Below are 22240 nucleotides of genomic sequence, written 5' to 3' on the forward strand. Positions count from 1 at the left end.
CACATTCTCGGCCCATCTAGCTTCTGCTAGCGCCTTTTCTGCTTTCCTCATTCTCCTTTCAAATTTCTGAGCCTCTTTTTGTCTGATAACTAGATCCCAAATGGCAAGTGCTTCAAATTGTGCAGGTCTAGGAAGGGGTTTTGACACAACACCCTCCTCAAATTCTCCAACATTCTTAAGTTAAAAGATCCGTAACAGGGAAAGGCTAAGGTAACTTCCTTCTCAGTTATTTTGCACTATTGATTTACCCAAAGACAAGCTGAAATGCCTCTTTCCTCCATTACCTCGATTGCTGGTCTTACCCTCAGGTGGAGTAGGCTCACTCTCTCTAACAGGAATAAAAACATCACCTCTCAACGCACTCCTTAAAGCTTTGAAAAAAAAATATTTTTACACAAATCTAATTCACAAACACAAATTCTACAAAATCATGAAGTAATTTCAATCCCACAATTTCTTCCACAAGCTGTTTTCAATTTATAGCAGCGCAATCTTGTCCGCCAATCCGTGCGTGGCTATTCTTACCAAACTACCTATCCCAACGCGGACCAAATGACGTCACACTCACTTCGCTCGGCAGCTGCGACTCACTTCAGAGCCATCTGACACATCTCTTATGCAAAACCTAAATGCAAATATTGCAAGCACAAAAATCAAACCTATCTGCTCATTACGGGTCGGACTCAAACGCTTTGAAAGCTGTAAGGAACGTTTGAATGTGGCCTTTAGCATAAACAGCTACTCTTTCGGCTATGGCTTTCTCACAAACGCAACTAAGATTTGACCCACAAATCTCACTCTGATTGGTACAGATTCTCCTTTGGCACTCAGGAGTCACCTAATACCAACAAACAACTCACACACTTGAGGGAAGTCTCTGTATTGTCGATAGCAGTCAATCGACCAACACCTCACTGCAGACAATAAATTAACCAAGTGTCTCCAAACACTTGTACAATACTCCGGAGTCTTAGGCCTTGTGGACCCGTAAACAACAACAACCACATGGGCAATTTTTGGTACAAAGCGCAACATTCACTTGGAGTACGCCAACTCCACATTCTCTTACTTGGATTACACAAACTCCTTATTCTATTACCTGAAGTACACAAACTCCCTGCTCACTTCATATATCACACTTCACTGAAGTTTAGACAAAAGGATTGCAAGAGCAAACCCTACTCAAAACACACACCTACACTTGGGACGCAGTGCTGGAATTTCACCAACCCTGACATTACACCCAAAAACAACACACAATGTGAGCAAATTCTGACTCTTCTTCTCACAAGACATTGCTGTAACTCTATTACCAAAAATGCTGGCATGATTGTGGAGGTCTTCTTCCTTAACTCATTTTAGTATTTAATTTAATATAAATGCAAAAATATCTTTCATGTTAAAACACAATGTCAAATATGAATGTCGGCCACATGGTCCATCATAATTCAAACATGCATGTTAGAAATGGGGTCTTTAGTTGGCAGGTTTGCACCCTGTCCGAGTAGGGACCCTCACTCTAGTCAGGATAAGGGAGATACCCGCTCAGTTACCCCCTGATCACCCCCTTAGTAGCTTGGCACGAGCAGTCAGGCTTATCTCAGAAGCTATGTGTAAAGCATTTGCACATAACACACAGTAATACAGTGAAAACACTACAAAAGGACACCACACCGGTTTTAGAAAAATAGCCAATATGTATCTGTGTAAAACAAGACCAAAACGATAAAAATCCAACATACAGTGCTAAAGATATTAATTTTGCAAGATTTACTCACAATTACAGTTCCTTGAGGTTAATAGCTCCACCTGGGGCTATCACGGTGCCGTGATCAACAAAACCAACAGTTCAGCCCTGTAGGAAGGTAGCCTCTTTCTAGCCTTGTTACCCCCACTTTTGGCCTGTTTGTGAGTATATGTCAGGGTGTTTTTACTGTCTCACTGGGATCCTGCTAGTCAGAGCCCAGTGGTCATAGTGAAAACCCTATGTTGTCAGTGTGTTTGATATGTGTCACTGGGATCATGCTAGCCAGGACTCCAGTGCTCATAAGTCTGTGGCCTATATGTGTTCCCTGTGTGGTGCCTAACAGTATCACTGAGACTCTTCTAACTAGAACCTCTATGTTTATGCTCTCCCTGCTTTTAAAATTGTCACTGCAGGCTAGTGACTAATTTTACAAATTCTTATTCGCACACTGGAACACCCTTATAATTCCCTAGTAGATGGTACCTAGGTACCCAGGGTATTTGGGGTTCCAGGAGATCCCTATGGGCTGCAGCATTTCTTTTGCCACCCATAGGGAGCTCAGACAATTCTTACACAGGACTGCCACTGCAGCCTGAGTAAAATAACGTCCACGTTATTTCACAACCATTCTACACTGCACTTAACTTATAAGTCACCTATATGTCTAACCCTCACTTAGTGAAGGTTAGGTGCAAAGTTACTTAGTGTGTGGACACCCTGGCACTAGCCAAGGTGCCCCCACATTGTTCAGGGCAATTTCCATGGACTTTGTGAGTGCGGGGACACCATTACACACGTGCACTACATATAGGTCAATACCTATATGTAGCGCCACAATGGTAACTCCGAACATGGCCATATAACATGTCTAGGAGCATGGAATTGTCACCCCAATCCCATTCTGGTATTGGGGGGACAATTCCATGCATCCCCGGGTCTCCAGCATAGAGCCCGGGTACTGCCAAACTAACTTTCCGGGGTTTTCTCTGCAGCTACTGCTGTTGCCAACCCTCAGACAGGTTTCTGCCCCCCTGGGGCCTGGGCAGCCCAGTCCCAGGAAGGCAGAACAAAGGATTTCCTCTGAGAGAGGGTGTTACACCCTCTCCCTTTGGAAATAGGTGTGAAGGGCCTGGGAGGAGTAGCCTTTCCTGGCCTCTGGAAATGCTTTGAAGGGCACAGATGGTACCCTCCTTGCATAAGCCAGTCTACACCAGTTCAGGGATCCCCCCAGCCATGCTCTGGTGCGAAACTGGACAAAGGAAAGGGGAGTGGCCACTCCCCTGACCAGCACCTCCCAGGGGAGGTGCCCAGAGCTCCTCCAGTGTGTCCCAGACCTCTGCCATCTTGGATGCAAAGGTGTGAGGGCACAATGGACAGCTCTGAGTGGCCAGTGCCAGCAGGTAACGTCCGAGACCCCTCTTGATAGATGCTTACCTTTCTCAGTAGCCAATCCTCCTCTGTGGGCTATTTAGGGTCTCTCCTGTGGGCATTTCACAAGATAACGAATGTAAGAGCTCACCAGAGTTCCTCTGCACTTCCCTCTTCGACTTCTGCCAAGTATCGACCGCTCCAGGACGCCTGCATAACTGCAACAAAGTAGCAAGAAGACTACCAGCAACATTGTAGTGCCTCATCCTGCTGGCTTTCTCAACTGTTAACTGGTGGTGCATGCTCTGAGGGCTGTCTGCCTTCACCCTGCACTGGAAGCCAAGAAGAAATCTCCTGTGGGTCGACGGAATCTTCCCCCTGCTAACGCAGGCACCAAACTTCTGCATCACCGGTCCTCTGGATCCCCTCTCGTACTGACGAGCATGGTCCCTGGAACACAGGAGCTGGGTCCAAGTATTTTCAACAGTCCAGTGGCCCTTCTGTCCAAATTTGGTGGAGGTAAGCCCTTCCTCCCACGCCAGACAGCAATCCTATGTACTGCGTGAACTGCAGCTGCTCGGGCTTCTGTGCACTTTTGCAAGACTTCCTTCGTGCACAGCCTAGCCCAGGTCCCCAGCACTCCGTCCTGTATTGCCCAACTCACTGAGTTGGACTCCAACGTCGTGGGACCCTCTTTTGTGACTCTGAGTCGACTGCTGTCCTCAGATCTTCTAAGTGCCTGTTCAGGTGCTTCTGCAGGTGCTACCTGCTTCTGCGTTGGCTCTCTGTGTTGCTGAGCGCCCCCTCTGTCTTCTCTTCCAAGGGGCAACCTCCTGGTCCTTCCTGAGCCCTAGCAGCACCCAAAATCCTCAACTGCGACTCTTGCAGATAGCAAGGCTTGTTTGCGGTCTTTCTGCGTGGAAACAACTCTGCATCCTCCAGCATGCCGTGAGACATCTTCTGACCAAAGGAAAAGTTCCTGGCACCTTCTGTTGTTGCAGAATTCTTGGCTTCTTCCACCCAGAGGCAGCCCTTTTGCACCTTCATCTGGGGTTTAGTGGGCTCCTTCCTCCCCTGGACACTTGCGTGACTCTTGGTCTTGGTACCCTTCCTTTACAGGTCCTCAGGTCCAGGAATCCGTCTTCAGTGTTTTGCAGTCACTTGTTGTCCTTGCAGAATCCCCTGTCTCAACTTTACTGTCTTTCTGCGGTAGTAGGGTAACTTTACTCCTACTTTTCAGGGTCTTGGGGTGGGGTATCTTGGACACCCTTAGTGTTTTCTTACACTCCCAGCGGCCCTCTACATACTAAACTAGGCCTGGGGTCCATTTGTGGTTCGCATTCCACTTTTGGAGTATATGGTTTTTGTTGCCCCTAGGCCTATTTCTCCCTATTGCATTCTATTGTGTTCTACATTGTTTGCACTACTTTTCTAACTGTTACTTACCTGATTTTGGTTTGTGTGCATATAAGTTGGGTATATTACTTACCTCCTAAGGGAGTATATCCTCTGAGATACTTTTGGCATATTGTCACTAAAATAAAGTACCTTTATTTTTAGTAACTCTGAGTATTGTGTTTTCTTATGATATAGTGCTATATGATATAAGTGGTACGGTAGGAGCTTTGCATGTCTCCAAGTTCAGCCTAGGCTGCTCTGCTATAGCTACCTCTATCAGCCTAAGCTGCTAGAACACCTCTATTCTACTAATAAGGGATAACTGGACATGGCACAAGGTGTAAGTACCACAAGGTACCCACTATAAGCCAGGCCAGCCTCCTACAAGCCCAGCCATGGCGTGCAGGCCAGCTACGGTGTCAGGAAGACCTGCAAACAGTACCTTTGGAATTGCAGGGCATCGTGATCCTCGCGGTGAGCTCCGGAGAGCAGTGTCGCAGGTGCCACAGTGTCAGTTTCAGAGTTGGTGCTGGAGTCGTTGGGCCCTTTAAGTCACACGCCTTTGGGATCGAACTCTGGGCTGATGAAGTCAGGAGCGCTGGCGTGTATGGCGTTGGGGCTGCGGTGCAAAGCGGGACGATGCGATGTGCAGTGCCCACAGGTTATGGTGCAGGCAGCGGCTCGGTGACGGCGTCCAGCGGTGTCGGTGAGACCAGGGCTGCGGTGTGAAGCAGGGCGGTGCAACGTGCGATGTCACCAGGTCACGGTGCACGCTGCATCGTTGTCGTTACTGAAGAGCTGTCGTCGGTAGGCCCAAGCCAGTGGAGCGGGATGGGATGCACTTTGTGACCCTCACCACAGGCCATGGTAGTCAATGATGCCGGCGTTGGTGGACTGGGGCTGCGGTGTGGGATGGGGCGGTGCTTCGTGTACCTCACGAGCAGTGTCCACAGGCCACAGTGCAGGCAGAGGTGCCGGTGTCAGCAGGAGTGTCGTCGTCTGGGATGCCCAGGCTGCGGTGTGAGCAGGCGATGCCAGAGTGCGGGGCCCACAGGTCACAGTGCGAGCAGCGGCTCGGTGAAGTCGTCTGATGACGGCATCAGTGAGACCAGGGTCGCCGTGCGAAGCAGGGCAATGTGGCTTGGTGCGGCAGGTCATGTGCAGGCCAGCAGCATCGTTGGCGGTGTCACAGTGGTTTCTCCTCTTGAGCAGCACAAAACACACAGTTCCCAGTGCTGCAGGTCAAGGAAACTGAAGTCTTTAGTGTCCCTGAGACTTCCAACAGGAGGCAAGCTCTACTCCAAGCCCTTGGAGAACTTTCTCAAGCAGGACACACAGCAAAGTTCACCCTTTTCACTTCTTTCAGACAGAAGCAGCCACTGCAGGCCAGTCCAGCAAAGCAGCACAGCAAAGGGACTGTAGACCTCATCCAGCTCTTCTGCTCTTCTTCTTGGTAGAGGCTCCTCTTGATTCCAGAAAGATTCTAAAAGACTGGGGTTTTGGGTCTTCTTCTTATACCCCATTCTGCCTTTGAAGTTGGCAAACTTCAAAGCAGAGTCTCAAGTGTTTGCAAGATCCTTCCTTTTCCAGGCCTGGCCTCAGTTACACACCAGGGGGTTGGAGACTGCATTGTGTGAGGGCAGGCACAGTCCTTTCAGGTGCAAGTGACCACTCCTCCTTCCACTCTAGCTCAGATGTCTCATCAAGATATGTAGGCTACACCCCAGCTCCCTTTGTGTTACTGTCTAGAGGAGCGGTGTGAACAGCCCAACTGTCAAACTGACCCAGGCGGGGAATCCACAAACAGGCAGTCACCGAATGGTTTAAGCAAGAAAATGCCTACTTTCTAAAAGTGGCATTTTCAAACTCACAATCTAAAAACCAACTTCACTAGAAGATGTATTTTTCAATTGTGAGTTCAGAGCCATGCAGGGGGCCCCAAGTCAGGGCCCCCAAGGGGGAACAAAAAAGAAAACAAAATACTTACTGGAACTTACCTGGGATGGGTCCCCATCCTGTGGTATCCCTCTGGTGTGGGTGAGGGTGTCTCTGCGGCCAGGGAAGGGCACCTGTGGGCTCTTTCCATGGTTTCTGACCATGGAAAAAGGCCCAAAGGTCCCTTAATGCCTGCCCATACCCAGGCGTTAAATATTGCTGCTAAGCAAGCTTAGCGCCATTATTTAAGAGTTCCACCCCCGTGCTAGATTTTAGTACGGGGAGATAATTATGGCGCTAAGGCCATATCGTCATTTTCTGGATGGGAACGCCTACCTTGCATCTCATTGACATAAGTTAGGTTTTCACATCCAGAAAATGATGTAAACTCTAGAACTTTGGTGCTAGACATGTCTAGTGTCAAAGTATAAATATGAAGTTAGGTTTGCGCTGGATTAGCGTAAAAAAAAAGTATGCTAGTTAAGCGCAAACCGAGTATAAATATGGGCCTCAGTGTCCCAAGTGTTGAGTTGCACTTCAGAATCCAGGACTGGGGGGCACAAGATGGTGGAAAATGTGCTAGGTACACAGGTTGGGGGAGGATGGTTGTCTGTGATGGAGAAGCAACTGGGTTGGGAGGTGACACTGAGGCCCAGTGAGACTCACTGTTGCTATCTGATCAGGGCCGGGCCAGGACCTTCCTTCACATCCACAAATTGAGGAGTGCTGTCATCACTGAGTGCTTAATCCAGGGGGGGTAGTGGTAGTCAGTTCTGTGGCCTCCATGTGCTCAGTGGCAGATCCACCTATTGATACAAAATGTACATTGTTACTGGTTGAATTGTGACATCTCCCTCCAAAGGTTTTGTGTTACAGTAAGCAGAGACCTTGGCCTTAGTTAAGTTGTAGGTAATCCAATTGTGCAACCTTACCATGGTATTGGGTTATTTGACCTGACATATCCTGAAGCATGCCAAACCTATTTGACTCAAGCAGGTGATGAGATGTGCAGGTCAGTTGCACTTGGGAAGTTTGACTGAAAATGACAGCTTTCCACCAGTGACGCAAAGACAGTGGAGTGGCAACATATGACTTTGACCATTTGGAAGCCTAGTTGAGTGGGATGCAGGCAGACCCAGGACTTTGTTGTATATGTGACTGGAGTCATCATGTGCACAGTGCTGTGTCAATGTGTATATAGCTAATACCAATCTAGTGATACAGCTTGAGGCCTTAGGAATACTTGTTGTACACACTGAGTAAGGTGTCATTCCTCTCTTCAATATTTTCATCTTGGGTTAGCAGGTCAAGATGGAGGTAAATAGACAGAAACATCTCTGATTAGAGCATGATCTGTATCTTGGTCACTCCCATGTGAGTAAACTTCAATAGAGAGTTGACAAACATGGGTATTTGTACAAGTGCACACCGAGCTGGTGTATCTGAAACAGGGCCTCCTGGGAGTTGCAGCCAGGTCACTCTCTCTACTACACACACTATACAAATGGTATCCTCCCATGTGAGTACACTTCATGTGAGAGTTCACTAACAAATGTATTGGATCAAGTGACCACTGGGATGGTGTTTGGAGTTACAGACACAAGGCCTCCTGGGAATTTCAGTCAGGTCACCCCCGTACTTCCCAACACTTGACAAATGGCATGCTCCCAGGTGAGTGAAGAGATTTAGAGAGATTACAAACAGGTATTGGGCCAAGTACACACTGGGCTGGTGTATGTAGTTAGAGAAAACAGGCCTCCTGGGAGTTGAAGTCAGGTCACTCTCTCTACTATCACTCTCTCTACTACACACACTGTACAAATGGTATCGTCCCAGGTGAGTAAACCTCATTTGGGAGATCACTTACAGAGATATTGGGCCACCTGTACACTGGGCTGGTAGTTGGAGTCCCTCCACAACACTTCACAACACCTTCAGCTAATTCATAACACTACTCTTCACTCCTATCCATGCCACTAAACTCCGCTATAAGGCAAGACCTATTGGCATTGACAATGCTTGTTTTCCTTACCTGTCAGGAGCATGGAAAAAGTGCTTTGGCTGGCAGAGAGAGCATGGTGCAAGTGCTATGCACTGGCCTGCAGGAACATGTTACTGGCAGAGCATATTCCGAGTTACACAAGACCAGATCTTGTCAGCTGAAGCTTGTGGAGGAATCTGGTTTGTACATGCAAGAATAGGGAGGGGGAGACTAGCCCCGAAATCAGTAGTCTCCTGCCTGAATTGGGAGGGCAGTCTTGCCAAGTTCCACGCATGTTGCGTTAGGCTAACGCAATTTAAGTTCATATCTCCCATTACCGCATGATGAGTAATTTGTCACACAAACAAGATGAATAGAAAGCTAAGCAGGATATTTCTAATTCCCAGCCTTGTTGTGAATGGGTCTGCTCTTTTCAATTATCTGCCAGACAGGGACACCTAGTGGCAGCCAGCTCTGTTATTAAAAACATCTGTTTGATGCATGGGCAAACTTACATAAGCACCGGAGAAGACCCCCTTTTCTTACCCGGCCAGGCCTGAGTGTGCTGGAGCTGCTGGTAAGAATATTAGGGCCAATTAGGTGGGGTGGCTTAACACTTGTGAACTGTATTGCATGCGAGGCAAAATAAATCCAATATCTTCCCATTGCGCTGCTCACTACAGACTAGTAAGTGCCACTAGTACCTTCTACAGTCCTTATTTAATTTACTTTTAGTGCATCATGATCATGTAACTAAATAAAACTGGGCACTAGGTTAATGCCCTACTATTTCTGGTGCTTTGCAGCAGTTTTAAGATCTTTTTAGAGTTTCTTGTTGCTCGAATAGGTGTAATTTCTAATAGTTAGCTATTTCCCTCATCTTCATTGCTTGATTTTGCTCTCAATAAAGTGTTACTCGTTGTTGGATGTCACTCATAATTACACTGAAATTATGAAAATATCACACATAAGCACGCTGAAATCTTGGCAGCTGTGGGAGGGTTGGCATGTATGTTCCTCCAGCGGTTGCCTATACCATACCATTTTGTATCTTTTTATAATCTATAATTTTCCCATGTTTTATTCTACCATGGTATGGACATGGAACTGTTTCCAACATGGCGGCACCTCTCTCCACACATTGGTACTTGTAGTGAGCGCAATATGCTTACTCCAACATGGCGGACATATTTTCCCGAGTCCGTGTGTTGTGTTCGTTGCATGCTATTAGGCATACCGGAAGCACTACGGATGTAACTTCAGAGTCCACACTGCAGTTTTACTTTGAATTACTCTCGCACCGAGTTGTTGCCCTGTCCCTCGGTGACCGCATAGGACGAACTTGGAAAGCATAGCGGTAACTTTTTACAATATAGTTAATAAGAGTTACTCCTTAGAAAAGAGGACTACGTCCTTGCTCACATGCATACCTAATTCATTCCTCGCCATAATTCTCGCTTTTGGCTGATCTTTCAGATACCTGGGACCCTGACTTAGTCCGTATGTCTACACAGCTTTGTGCCTTAACGGAGCACATTTATTGCTAAGTGAAAATTCAGGTAACCCCTGTTATTTCCCTGCCATATTTCACCTTGCCTTAAGGCGACTACATTACAACTTTGATTTACTTAGCCTATACTTTTTGAATTATAGATTACTGACAAACCAGCCGTTTATTGGAGTTCCTAACCGATATTATTCCACACGGTAAATCCTGGGGGTCACTCGATATTGCACGATTTAAGATTTATTATGCCGCCGTGGAACGGTTACACTCCTCTCAGACTGTAATATCTACTCCCTGCACATCATGTTGGCTCTACCATTACCATTGGTGACCTGCTCCTTCTTCACCTACGGCTACATACCTGATCGTTACCGGAGCATGTTTTCCCTCATCACCAGGGTGATGTTTTTTGCCACTAGAAATGTGACTTAGAGTAGCACAGGCTAGTTTGTTCTTCTGACGGTCCATCCATCATCCCGATTACTTCTCACATATTTACCCCCCCAATTATGGCTCAGATCCCCTTTTGAAATTCCATGCTGGATTCCAGTTTTCTCTTGGATCCGTATGTATTATTTACTTTACTATATATATATATATATATATATATATATATATATATATTTCCATCAGAAACACGGTGCCTGCTCTTCCTCAGTAATGGAGAAGTAGTCAACGATCAGGAGCTGTCATTATTTAGCAAGTGTTCTTTTATTGTTGCAATGACAGAACAACTCAACGCGTTTCGGAGCTCCTGCTCCTTGTTCACTAGTTTGAATACCGGCCTTTTGCAATAGTCCTTTTTCTAACATTATCCTGACAAACAAATACATAACAATAGTAAAAGGACTACGTTTTCTGCCTTCATGTTTTTCTACATAAACTCTGTCGGCCATTTTAAATTGGTATATTGAAAATAACATTCCTTATAATCTTACCATTGTTATACTACTACTCAAACCAATTCAATTATTTATCAATTCACTTGAAATCCTGTGTCCTACAAGAAAGAACTAAAATATATACACTACACATGGAAAATGCATAAATAAAATAAAATAAAATTAATTATATATATATATATATATAAATTATTTATGCATATATATCAATGGTCTGTTTTGATATGGCCATTGGTTAATTGTATGAACATCGTATCGATCTACACCTCTGTACTGCTGTGTACTTTGATTAATATACCTTGAATTCTAATGGAATATCATTGTGAAATGATGGTTATTTTGGGTGCTACATGAACCTGTATTTTATGATGCTACACTGGACCTGCATTTTATTATGTGACATTATGTTCTGATCTCTGTTTTCTATGACTGTTTAGTATTCTCTTCATTCTGGTTGGGTCATTGTACAGCTACAGAACAATATCAGTTGACATTTGAGTTTATTCTTTTTTCCGTCCTTCTTTGACTTTTTTATGTTTTGATTCACTCACACACTACACTCATGGTTATATAATGTTGTATTCTCACAATAATGCTCACTTAACCTTATTATCTTACACTTGGGTTTGTATGGTCAGCCTTGGCAAAGCCCCGGGCTTGCGGACCAACGGGGGGCCAAACACATGTTGGCTGTCTTCTGTTACCACTGTGGTTCTGACTTTGGAAACTCAAAATACTGAAATAATAAATTTCAAAAGTCATTGCACCAATCTAGAACTCTGGACTCTATAAATATATCAGGATTGCCAAAAGACTTGCCATGGACCAATTCAGCTCTGTTGTGTACCTCTTATCGAACTAAGTTTAAATGAGTTAGGGGTTTCTAATTCTAAAGGACATCTGAATACTCTGATTCAAAGATGGGCACCTTCTGGGGCGCCAATCCTTGTTTTCTTCTCATAAATTTTGAGACTTAGTGTGCCTGGATGGGCCTTCTAAGGCAGGAATGGGGCAGAGCTCTTCACAGCCCCACTTAAACATCAATATTCTAGGCCCTGCTCTCACACACAGAAATTCAGACTAACCTTTTGTGCCTGTAGCCAGGTTGGAGCCAGGGCACAGAGGCAGGAAATTCCTAATACTTCTGTGGGGGGAAGCCTCAGAAGATTCTCCCACTTCAAAGAAGATATCACGTATAAAAATGGGGCCCTCAGACCCACTTTTCAGATCACTTCCTTACCTGTGGAAGACTCAGAAGAAGGACTGCTTTGTTGCTGTTCTGCAAGGAGGACTGCCTGGCTACTCCACTTCTGGCTTCTGAGTGAGAAGGACTCAATCTGCACCTGGAACCCAGGGCGAGACTGAATCCAAGGGCCAGTTGGCTGGCCTTCCGATCAGAACCTCAGGGACAGAAAAGGCCCCAACCATCTTGTACCCTGCACCTGGACTCAACCTGCTTTGAGTCCTGCGTCCCCACCACCCAGGTGGGGTGCCCCTTATGTCCAGGACCCTTAGAATTGGGGACAAAGGTGCTTTGCCAGCCCAGCTGTGGTCTTCAGCAGAACCTGCTCAGCGTGACACAATCCCAACGCAGGCACTCGCACCCTTGCATCAGAACCGTTGTAGTGTGATTCAGGCCTGTAGCGCAGCCCTTGCAGCTCATCAATATAGCTACTGCTTAATGCAGCCTCTACATGGACCTTGCATCAATCCTTGAAACTGCTGCTGCTCAATGCTCCATCTAGGACTTAAGGTACAATACTCAGTGGTCTCACATCCCTGCAGCCGTCCCAGGCTCCATCGCTGTTGGCCTGAACTTGTCCCGGTCTGGCGCGACCAGCTAACCACAGCTGGAGCTTTGTACTTTTAAGCACTATTTTTACCTAAGTCATCAAAACTGCATATCTTTGCTTTTCTAATTGGATTTTTGTTGTTTTGATAAATAACCTATTCAGTTCTACTCTTTCTCAGTTGGTGTGGGATTTTCCTTATGTTGTGTATTCAGTTTATAATGTATTGTGCTGCATAAATAGTTTATACATATGTTTCTAAATTAAGTCTGACTGCTTTTGTGCAAAGATAATAAAGGTTTAAGCACAGGTTAATTTGGGGTTTGCTTGTGTTTCACCCTGACAGATTGTGGCTGCTGCTTGAAAAGGGGTGACACTCCCTTTAACCAGCAATTCAATTTCCTACATAGTGCATTAAATAAAACACATGTTGCTGGGAGGAATGCTTGCAATTTGTCTAGCCACTGGCAATTAATCAGTGTAGCATTCCAACCTAAGAAATAGTGACCAGGCCTAAGTATTCATAAGCTAGGTATCAGAGCCCATAGTTGTATCTTCTCGCTGACCAGCCAGTTCCCAGAACACACCAGCACCATCCAGGCCATTGAGAAGAACAGCCAGCCTCTGGACATCCCATGCAAAATCAACAAGGTGATGGATGGAATGCTTGAATTAATGTCAGCTACTGGTGAACACTCAGGCCACATTCCAATCCAGCTTTCTTTTGCCCACCATGCCACCTCAGTTTGGACCCAGCCATAAGCAGTGTTGACCCTCCTCCTCATGGGAACAGCATAGACTGAACTGCCAGGCCAGGTCTTTCCTGAACCACAACACAAGCAACCTAAGACCAGTGCGCCAGGTAAGCCCAGACTTGGGTCCCAGGCAAACTGTGACATAGGAACCATGCTATACGTGGCTGAAGAGGCCTGACTAGGGCGAAACCAGTCCTAGGTTGCTTGTATTTCGGTTCCGGGAATGATCACCATCAAGTTGTATTGACACACCAGCCAGAACTTTGAACTCCAAGAGAGACCCTGCAATACAGCAGTCAGCCCTCACCACATACTAGCAAGACCTCACCACCCTTTAATCAGACTTCTCCAACCACCACTTTGACCTCATCACCCTTTAGCCAAACCTTGTCACCTACTAATCAGGCTGTGTCACCCACCAACATGATCCTATGCCCAACACAGCCTGTTGTTACATTTTACTGGTCACACCTTGATCTTCACCAGCCGGATCTTGACCCACCAGCCAGAATTCAGGATACATGAGCAACTTATTTGCTCACACCATCTTGTTGGAACCCATCTGCTGATCCTTTGCACCCACTAGCCCAGGCTTTTTAAACTCTGAGACAGACTTCAAAACAAAGTAGCAGGGGTGTGGAATTTAATAAAATATCTACTTTTCCTTGGGACCGGTTGCTTCATAAATATACTTGTTCTGTAAAAAAAAAAAAATCTACTTAAATTATGGCAGCATTGTCATATTAGAGCTCTGATTAGGTCAGTGTTCATACTATAGTAGGGCTCAAATACTAGCAACTTCTTTATTTTGCCACCTTTCCGTAGATCCACATACTGGGGTGGGAGGTAGCGGTAGGCAATAGTTCCAAGGTTCAAATGGCTTTTTTTTAGTGTGTGCAAACCTATTAACTTGCATGTTTTAAGGGTTTTCACTTGCTCTTTTCTAATCATGTCCCACGCTGAGAAAGGTTGGAAATTTACTCCTGACAAGTGTCAGAAGCAAAACTTCTTCTACGATTGGGGAAAAAAAGTGGTAAAGGGAAAATAAACTTATAAATGCTCAACAGATGTTTGCAATAGTAAATCTGCACCTGCATATTTGCTTGTGCTAAAACACAGTTTACAAATATTTCCTAGGACTACAATTTCCTGGTCTACTCTGTAAATTCTTTTGAATTCATGAAATACTAAAATCTGCAATAATAAAAAAGGCATATACCATGTTTGCATTTTTGTAACATTCTTTAAGAATTGGGCCCTTATTGGGTCTGGTGTTAGCCAACGCCTTTTGTTTTATTAACATTTTATCTTTATCCACCTATCGACTGGCTTCACTGTGACTGATCCTAATTGCAGAACCCGCTCCCACTCAGCACCTGGATGCACTAACATGTGACAATTTCCATGGTCAATAAATTCATGTTACATTAGAATGATCACAGTGTGCTCTTTAACAAGGAGTACACCAGCACGCAAAGTAGTTTTGTTCAGTGCCAAGAACTACTGTGGTAATGTGTGCTTATTGGGACCAAAAAATATTTTTGTTTTTTGCTAATATTTGTTACAGTGGAGAGGGCCCAGCAGCCCCCCACAGCAATAAAGTTTTACAAAACCCATGTCAAAACAGACATGCATTGAAGGCACCAAAAGACTGACCTCCAATGTTGGACCTATTGGCTTTGTCAGTACTTATTTATATTCATGTTTCCCATAATCCTGCCGGAACTGGTTACACTGACTTTCCATTATGAATATCTTTTGCATGCAAAAACACATTTCACTAAATGATGTTTCAAAGAAATGGTACCCAAGTTTCACAGTACTTTAGCAAAACCTTTCTTTTCCTAGTTGTATTTTTTGGACATTTTATTTTGAAAGCAAGAAATCATCAATCAAGCTTCTGAAAAAAATTGCCTTTAACCAGAGGGCTTTCTGGGAGCATTATACATAGCTTCATATTTAAACTTTGCAAAGTTGTGTACACGTTTTTCTCTTTTTTTTTTTTTCTGGAACCACTGTCAGTAGTGCAGTCTGAACTTACAACATTTATTTGAAACGCTTACCCTAATAATAAAGGCTTTGCATTGATGAACCTTAAATCCAATTTTGAACAGCGTTAACATATGGACACATTATCTCAACTTCATACAATTCAGTTCCCTGCTCTTTAATGTGGTACTGTAAATTTGCAGCCAACTGGTTTGTGCTGCAGGGAGTTGGGCCTTCTTTTCCCATGGACGAATTAAACTTGAAAACTTGTCCTTGACCCCAAACAATATGTCCTGGGCGTCGGGCTATAGGAATTCCACACCCCTGAAGTAGTGAGACCTCATCACATATCAGACAGACCTCAACACCCTCCAACGAGGCATCACCATCCGCTCCCTGGTTCTTAACACCTACCAACCTCACCTTGCCACCCACTAACTGGGAAAAGAGTCTTCATCTATTTTTCATCTCACTAACCACAGCTCATGTCCCAGCAACCTTGACCTTGTAACACACTGCCAGGCTTCACCATCCCTTAGACATCCTCACTCACCATTAAAACCTTGTTACCAACTATCAAACCACAGCCCACAAACCTGACCTCTTCATCCTCCAGCCATACCTTTCTCCCATCAGCCAGTCCTTGCACCACAACAGCCTGAGCTTGCACTCCCTCCACCTAGACCTTCCCTTCACCACCCAGGCCTCAGGACACAAAGACATGGATCTGCACTTACCATCCTTATCTTGGAAGCCATTGGCTGGATTATAGCCCAGTTGGAAAACCATGTGATCTCTCTTCCAGCCCTGAGTAAATGTCAGGCAGACCTCAAATTCCACTAGCTAGAACTCATCTTCCATTTACCAATCTTCAGCTCCCACCAGCCATACCTTTTTTCCAGCTACCAGACCATGTGAAACCCCTGCCAGACCCCAGCTTCCTAGCAGAGTGTCGGGATTTACCAGCCACACTTCACTTCCAATCAACTGGACTTTGGCCACGCCAGCTAGACCTTTAGTTCCGCCAGCCGGCCCTCACGGCACACCCACCAGCTGGACCTTGTGATCCAGTAGCCAGACTACAGAGGCCACCAGTCACACCTCACACTCCAAAAGTCAAACTTCATGATCCTCCAGTTGGACCTCACGACCCACCAGTTGGGCCTTAGTGCAGCTGAGTCAGAGCTCCACACACACCAATCAGACATAAGAACATGCCAGCAAGACAGTTTCACATGTCAATAAGATCTTATATCAAACCAGCCTTGCCTCTGGACCAAACATGCTCACCACAAAAACCCCCAATCTGGATCCTGGTATCTACAAAACATGTCATAAAAAATGTAAATAGACATCAAGCAAATGCAACAACTCATTTTCTCTAGTAGAAGGAGCAGCATAGATGGAAGGAAGAATCAATTCCTGACAGAAATTAAATTTAGATCATATTTTAGGAAGAAAACTTTGATCTAACATCAAAACCACAGCATCATCAAGAAAAAGAAGGAAAGCGGAAGAGCAGTGTAATGCAGAATTATCTAATTGTCTGACTGAGATAGTGGCAACCAATAAAGTTACCTTGAAAGAAATACATTTCAAGTCAGCACAGTCTAAAGGTTCAAACTGTGGAGTTCGAGACGAAGATCCCAGCACAGAATAGGAGGAGGTGCTAGAGGAAGAGACAGAGGCAGACTCCAAAACAAATGAGAAACCAAAAAATGGTCATCCGAAGAAAAGCTGCCAAAGTTTCTAAAAGCTAGGACATTGAACCCCCCCCTTCAAGGTACAATTAAAGTACCCTTTCTCAGAACCATCTAAGTAGAATTGAATAAAGATTGAAATAGAGCATACAATGGTGGACTGATTTTGGGAGGCACACCACCTTTTTTCAATATTTTTATTTTATATATAGATCCCTGGACCACAGCCACCACAAGTGAGGGCAACCCTTTCCTCTCCAAGGATCGCTACTCAACCTCCAGACTGCTAGGGTTAGTGGCATCGGAAAAGGAAGGCCCTGTGATTCCATTAGAGAGGGTATCCTTGGCAAGATCTATAGGGGTTGAACTGTCAAACTCTTTAGAGAGGAAACAATGATCTCCATGGCCAGAAAACAAGGACTGCCACCACTTGCAGCTTCTCTTGCTGAATTTTCTGATAAAACCTTAAATCAGTAGAAAAGGAGGAAAGTTACACAGAAGCATATGAGGTCACAACAGGGTCATTGCATCCTCTCCGCAGGCACCCACTTTGTTCACACTTAGGCAAAACAGCAGGAGTATGGCATCTTCCTTGTAGGCAAACTGGTCCATGTTTGGCAGGTCGAACCTTTAGCAAATTGGCTGAAACACCTACTTGGACAGATGGAGGGAAACTTGCAACTGAGCACATCTGCAATGCCATTGCCACTCCCCCTGTGAATAGCAGACAGTGACACAAGATGCAACTTGGTGCACCAAACTATTGAAAAAGCCACAAAGTTGAGAGACTGACTGTGCATGCTGCCCTGGTGAGTAATGTACTCCACTGCCACAGTGTTGTCTGATAAAATGATCACACTAAACCCCTCTACTTGAGGCCGGTAGAAATGAAGGGCTCTCTCCCCGGCAGTCAGTTTCCTCCAGTTGGATCAACATTTCATTTCCCATGTCCTCCACCAGGCTTGGACCGAAACATTAGGTAGTGTACCTCCCACAACCTAGAGGGCTAGTATCTGTTGTCACAGGTTTGGGTGGAGGACAATGCAGGACCACATCTTTCAGAAGTTTGGGAGTTTGAAGCCACCACTGCATCTCCTGAACAATTGCTGAAGACTCTGGAACTTGTGCCTTCAATCTGTGAATGGAAAAAGTCACAAACTTGTGTAGATCCTAGAGCAAGGAACACAAGTTGAGTCTTGCCCAGGAGGCTGTAAATACTGCAGCCCCCGAATGCCTCTGCACCTCCATCCACTAAGTGAGACTGCCTGACGACTGACTCGTCAAGAAACGGAAAAGGAACTGCAGGCGACGAATATGATCGTGTGGAAGGAAGACTTTCTCTTGGATTGAGTCAAACACGGCCCTGATTAACTGAATTTTGGTGGACGGTAACAACCGACACTTTGAAAAATTGAGAAATAAGCTGTGGTCGTTTAGCGTAGCTTTGGTCAGTCCTAGATGGTGGTTTTCTGTCATGATCGAAGGGGCGTGAATCAACCAATTGTCTATGTATAGAAACAGGGATACACCTTGAAGATGGGGATATGCCACCAACCGCGCTACCGCTTTGGTAAACACCCATGGTGAAGCACAGGGGCCAAAGCAGAGAACACAGTATTATCAGTGATGACCCTTCACACAAAACCGAAGATACTGCTGTGACCTGGAAGCCATGGGGATGTGGAGGTAGGGGTTATTCAGATCCAATGTCACCGACTGGGCTTGAATCAATGAACTAATGCGCTGCAGCATCTCCATCTTCATTGGAATCTTGCAAACGTGGTTGTTTAAGGCTTTCACATTTATTACAATCCAAAATTCTCCAGTCAGTTTGGGCATTACGAAGATGGAGTACGCTCCCTTCCCTTACTGGTTGGCCGGGACTGGTATAATCGTCTTCTTCAACAAGAAGGACTGAATGCCCTCTTTTTCAATGCCATCCTCCTTTCCCGATACCCGGGAAGAGGAGTAGCAGCAAGCTTGCGAGAGTGTTTCTCTGTCCTCGGTAAACCTTTCAAACATTTTTGTAAAGGTTCATTTATGTGCCGCTTGTTTGTGTCAGAAGCTTCCAGATGTTTGCATCCATGTTTATTAGCTTTTTCTAGAAAATCAAGAAGATTAGGAGATTTGCTCAGAATATCAGGATGTTGAACTGCCTAGACCGGAACTGGGTTCCGCAGCTCCAAAATCGCAGCTCTGACAATTATACTATATTCTCTTCCCTAAGAGACAGAAATAAAGAGCTTCTCTTAGTGGGGAGTGTTTAAACAGTGTTTGCTTTTCAGTTTGTGTGTTCATGCCCTCTTCGATATCCCATCCTTGTTGCTTCTTTTCCCTGACACCCCTTCCCTCCATTTCTTAGCCACCACCATCACCGCTACTGTTCTTGTTTCATTCCCTCAACACCCCATCCGCCCTCATTCGTGCTCGACTTTTACAACTCTTTCAATGGCTTGTTATGATGCTATTCAGAGTTCAGGTCTGCTATTCCTCTCCATTCCTCCCTGTGATGTTTCCAAGCGCTCTTTGTCCCGGTTTTTATTTGTACCTACAAAATAACCAGCAAAGAAATGATTTACAGTTAAAGAAACTAAATCATCAGTGGGTAAAATAAAAACACGCAGCCGTATCTAGCAACGAAAGAGGCATCAAAGACGCAACTTTTATTTTTATTTTTTAGCAGCCATGTGTAAACTAAGTAACATATCTTCAGTACAGAGACCGGCGCCTCCCAGAAACCGGCCTCAAGGCAGTGCACCCTTCAGCTTTTCCGTGCGTTTAGGGACCTACTATTAACAAGATCTAGCGTATGTTTTCCCAATGGATCTAGCAGGTGAGAGCCCCTTCCCCAACTAATTTCAGAGACTGGACGAGGCCCCCCCACCCCCAAACTAGAGAACGTGGGAGCTCGGAGATGTCCCTTTTATGTGCTAGCACAGAGTGCTCCGTGTCAATTCTGTAATCTCACTTTGGGCTGCAAACCACGCCCATGCCACGTCAGTCACTTACATTGTTTCCTGGGCTTGCCTTTTAAAATCTGCTTGCTTTCATTTGTGAAAGGCATGCATAGGTCATGCCTTTTCCGGTGTTTAGCCCACCTACACTGCACCGGTAAAGTACCAAAAACATACGAGGCTCGAGGTTTTCAGCCTGGTGTCCGGACTACTTTATCTGTTTATTTTCCACGCAGCGTGATGATGCTGCGTTTTTTTAATTGTTTGCTTTACAACGCTAATAGCTCTAACTCGAACAAAAGCGAGACCCGTTGTATTGAAAATGCTTGATACTATGAGGCAGAGATCACTGACTGCACTTGAGGGTCTTGCACAGTATGGTTTGCTTTTTTGTGTTTATTCAGACAGCCTGCTGTGTGTGTGCTAGACAGTTTTATAACAAGATGGGAGGTGGATTGTGTTTGTAGGCGGGGCTCTCTCCCTGGACACACATTCTATTATGTGCATGATATTTTTTATCACCTGTTTTTGTTTCTCGGAGTGTTCAAGTTTGCACATTGGGTGCATCTGCTTTTCTGTCTGAAAGGCCACCCCGACTGTTAAACCTTTGATTTATGGATCAATTCTATGTCGGGACCGGAGGTTTCGGATTATGCTTTTCTCTTTACTTCCAAAACACAGCAGCCAATGAAATTTAACAAAACAAAAGAACTACATTTCCCATAAATACAGTAGTTCCAGTCCACCAATCACCATTAACCTGTCCATATAACTGTCCCTTGCGACGTAGTCCTTCCTCTTTCTTTGCTGCTGCAGCCAAGAGATAAGTGTGTTCCTTTTATCTCCCTTCATTCTATACTATTGTGTATTCTATTTGTTTTATTCTCTGGCACAAAGTGGAGCGGGAGCGGGCTCTGAACGCGCTGCGGTGCTCTTTTTAAGCGACGCGCCCTCTCCCCCTTTGTTCGCTTTCATTATTACATTTTCATTGTGTGGGAGCTGGCTCTGCCGGCGGGCACGCTCGCGTCTAGCTTTGGAGTCGTTCCAACTCCTAGACCGCAGTGCGCGCTAGAGGCTTAGTCCTCTTTTCATTTCCATATGAGCATGCGCACTACTCATTCTTTCCGATCCCGGGAGTTCGAATTGTGTGCAACGCGCTGAATCCTGAGAAAAGGCAATTTTTAGCGCGTTTTGTTCCAAATTTGAAACGCTTGAGCCCACAACTCCTGATGGAGCGATTACAACGTAAACAGCTTGGCTGAGGGGTTAGCAGGAGCTCCCTCCACACTTGAATTTACTTTTGTGCCATTATCAATAATATTTAAACTTTATAAGAATTGTGTGCAAGTCAGCTAAGTACTGACCTGTTTTCCTGCTGGGAAGGACAATTCCCCGTGATCTCCATCTCCCTCTGTGAACATGGCGTACTACGCCGGAGAGGATGATTTCTATCAGGACCAACCTGATTTTGCTGATGAACACATGGAGGAAAGATTAGTGGAAGCCCTGGGATATCATGTCCAGGACTCTGTCAACCAGGCTCTTATTAATGCGCTAACACCTTTTGCCCAGGCCTTAAGACGATTTGGGCAGCGTGAACTGAGGGGTCGCCCTCTGCTAGAAGCTGGTTCGCAACCTGACCAAATTCCAGACCTGGCTGTGTCCTAGGGAGCCTTGAAAAGACCTTTATCCTCGGCCGACATACTAGCAAATATGGCCGCCTCTGTGATGGAGGATCACGGCTATGGTGTCTATCCCTCCTTAGACACTTCTGAGGGTAATAGAGAATCTTCGGCTAGACCAGACGACCTCTCTTCCTCTGCGCAGTCCTCAGTCTCAGTCTCAGATCAGGAACAGGAGGACCACAAACCATCAGGAAAGCGTAAACGCAAATCTTGCAACACACAAGAGCGTAGTTCCTCTTATCGTATCCTTTCCTTTGATCCAGAAAATATTATCAATCCAAGGTCTACTGAATGGCTTCCATGTGAGGAAGTGGCACAATATGTTCAGGACCATATCCGCAAGGGGTTTGACCGAGAGGTTAGAAATACCCTTCGCTCTGAATGCCTGCGCCCCTCACTACAGGGCAAGGTAACAGACTCCAGACCTGGATCCAAACATGGTGACTTTTATGCGAAAATTCTCGAAAGATCCGAAGAAGGGTTTGGATCGCGCTTGGAAGAATTGTCAGGACCGACTTCTTGATATCTC

General features: G+C 45.4%; 1 protein-coding gene across 3 annotated transcripts in view; it reads left to right on the forward strand.

Moving 5' to 3' along the window:
• Positions 1–9659: 9659 nt before the first annotated feature.
• The window catches only part of GSS (glutathione synthetase), a 1684034-nt gene continuing 1671453 nt past the window's right edge, over positions 9660–22240 (forward strand). For 2 of the 3 annotated variants that reach the window (XM_069243914.1, XM_069243916.1), the window contains exon 1: positions 9660–9786. The gene's annotated coding sequence lies outside the window, so the exon portion shown is untranslated. Of the gene's footprint in view, positions 9787–9905; positions 9989–22240 lie in introns of all 3 variants that reach the window. The other variant, XM_069243915.1, reaches the window with a different exon arrangement.

Source organism: Pleurodeles waltl, chromosome 7, assembly GCF_031143425.1.
Source record: "Pleurodeles waltl isolate 20211129_DDA chromosome 7, aPleWal1.hap1.20221129, whole genome shotgun sequence".
Taxonomy (NCBI): Eukaryota; Metazoa; Chordata; class Amphibia; order Caudata; family Salamandridae; genus Pleurodeles; species Pleurodeles waltl.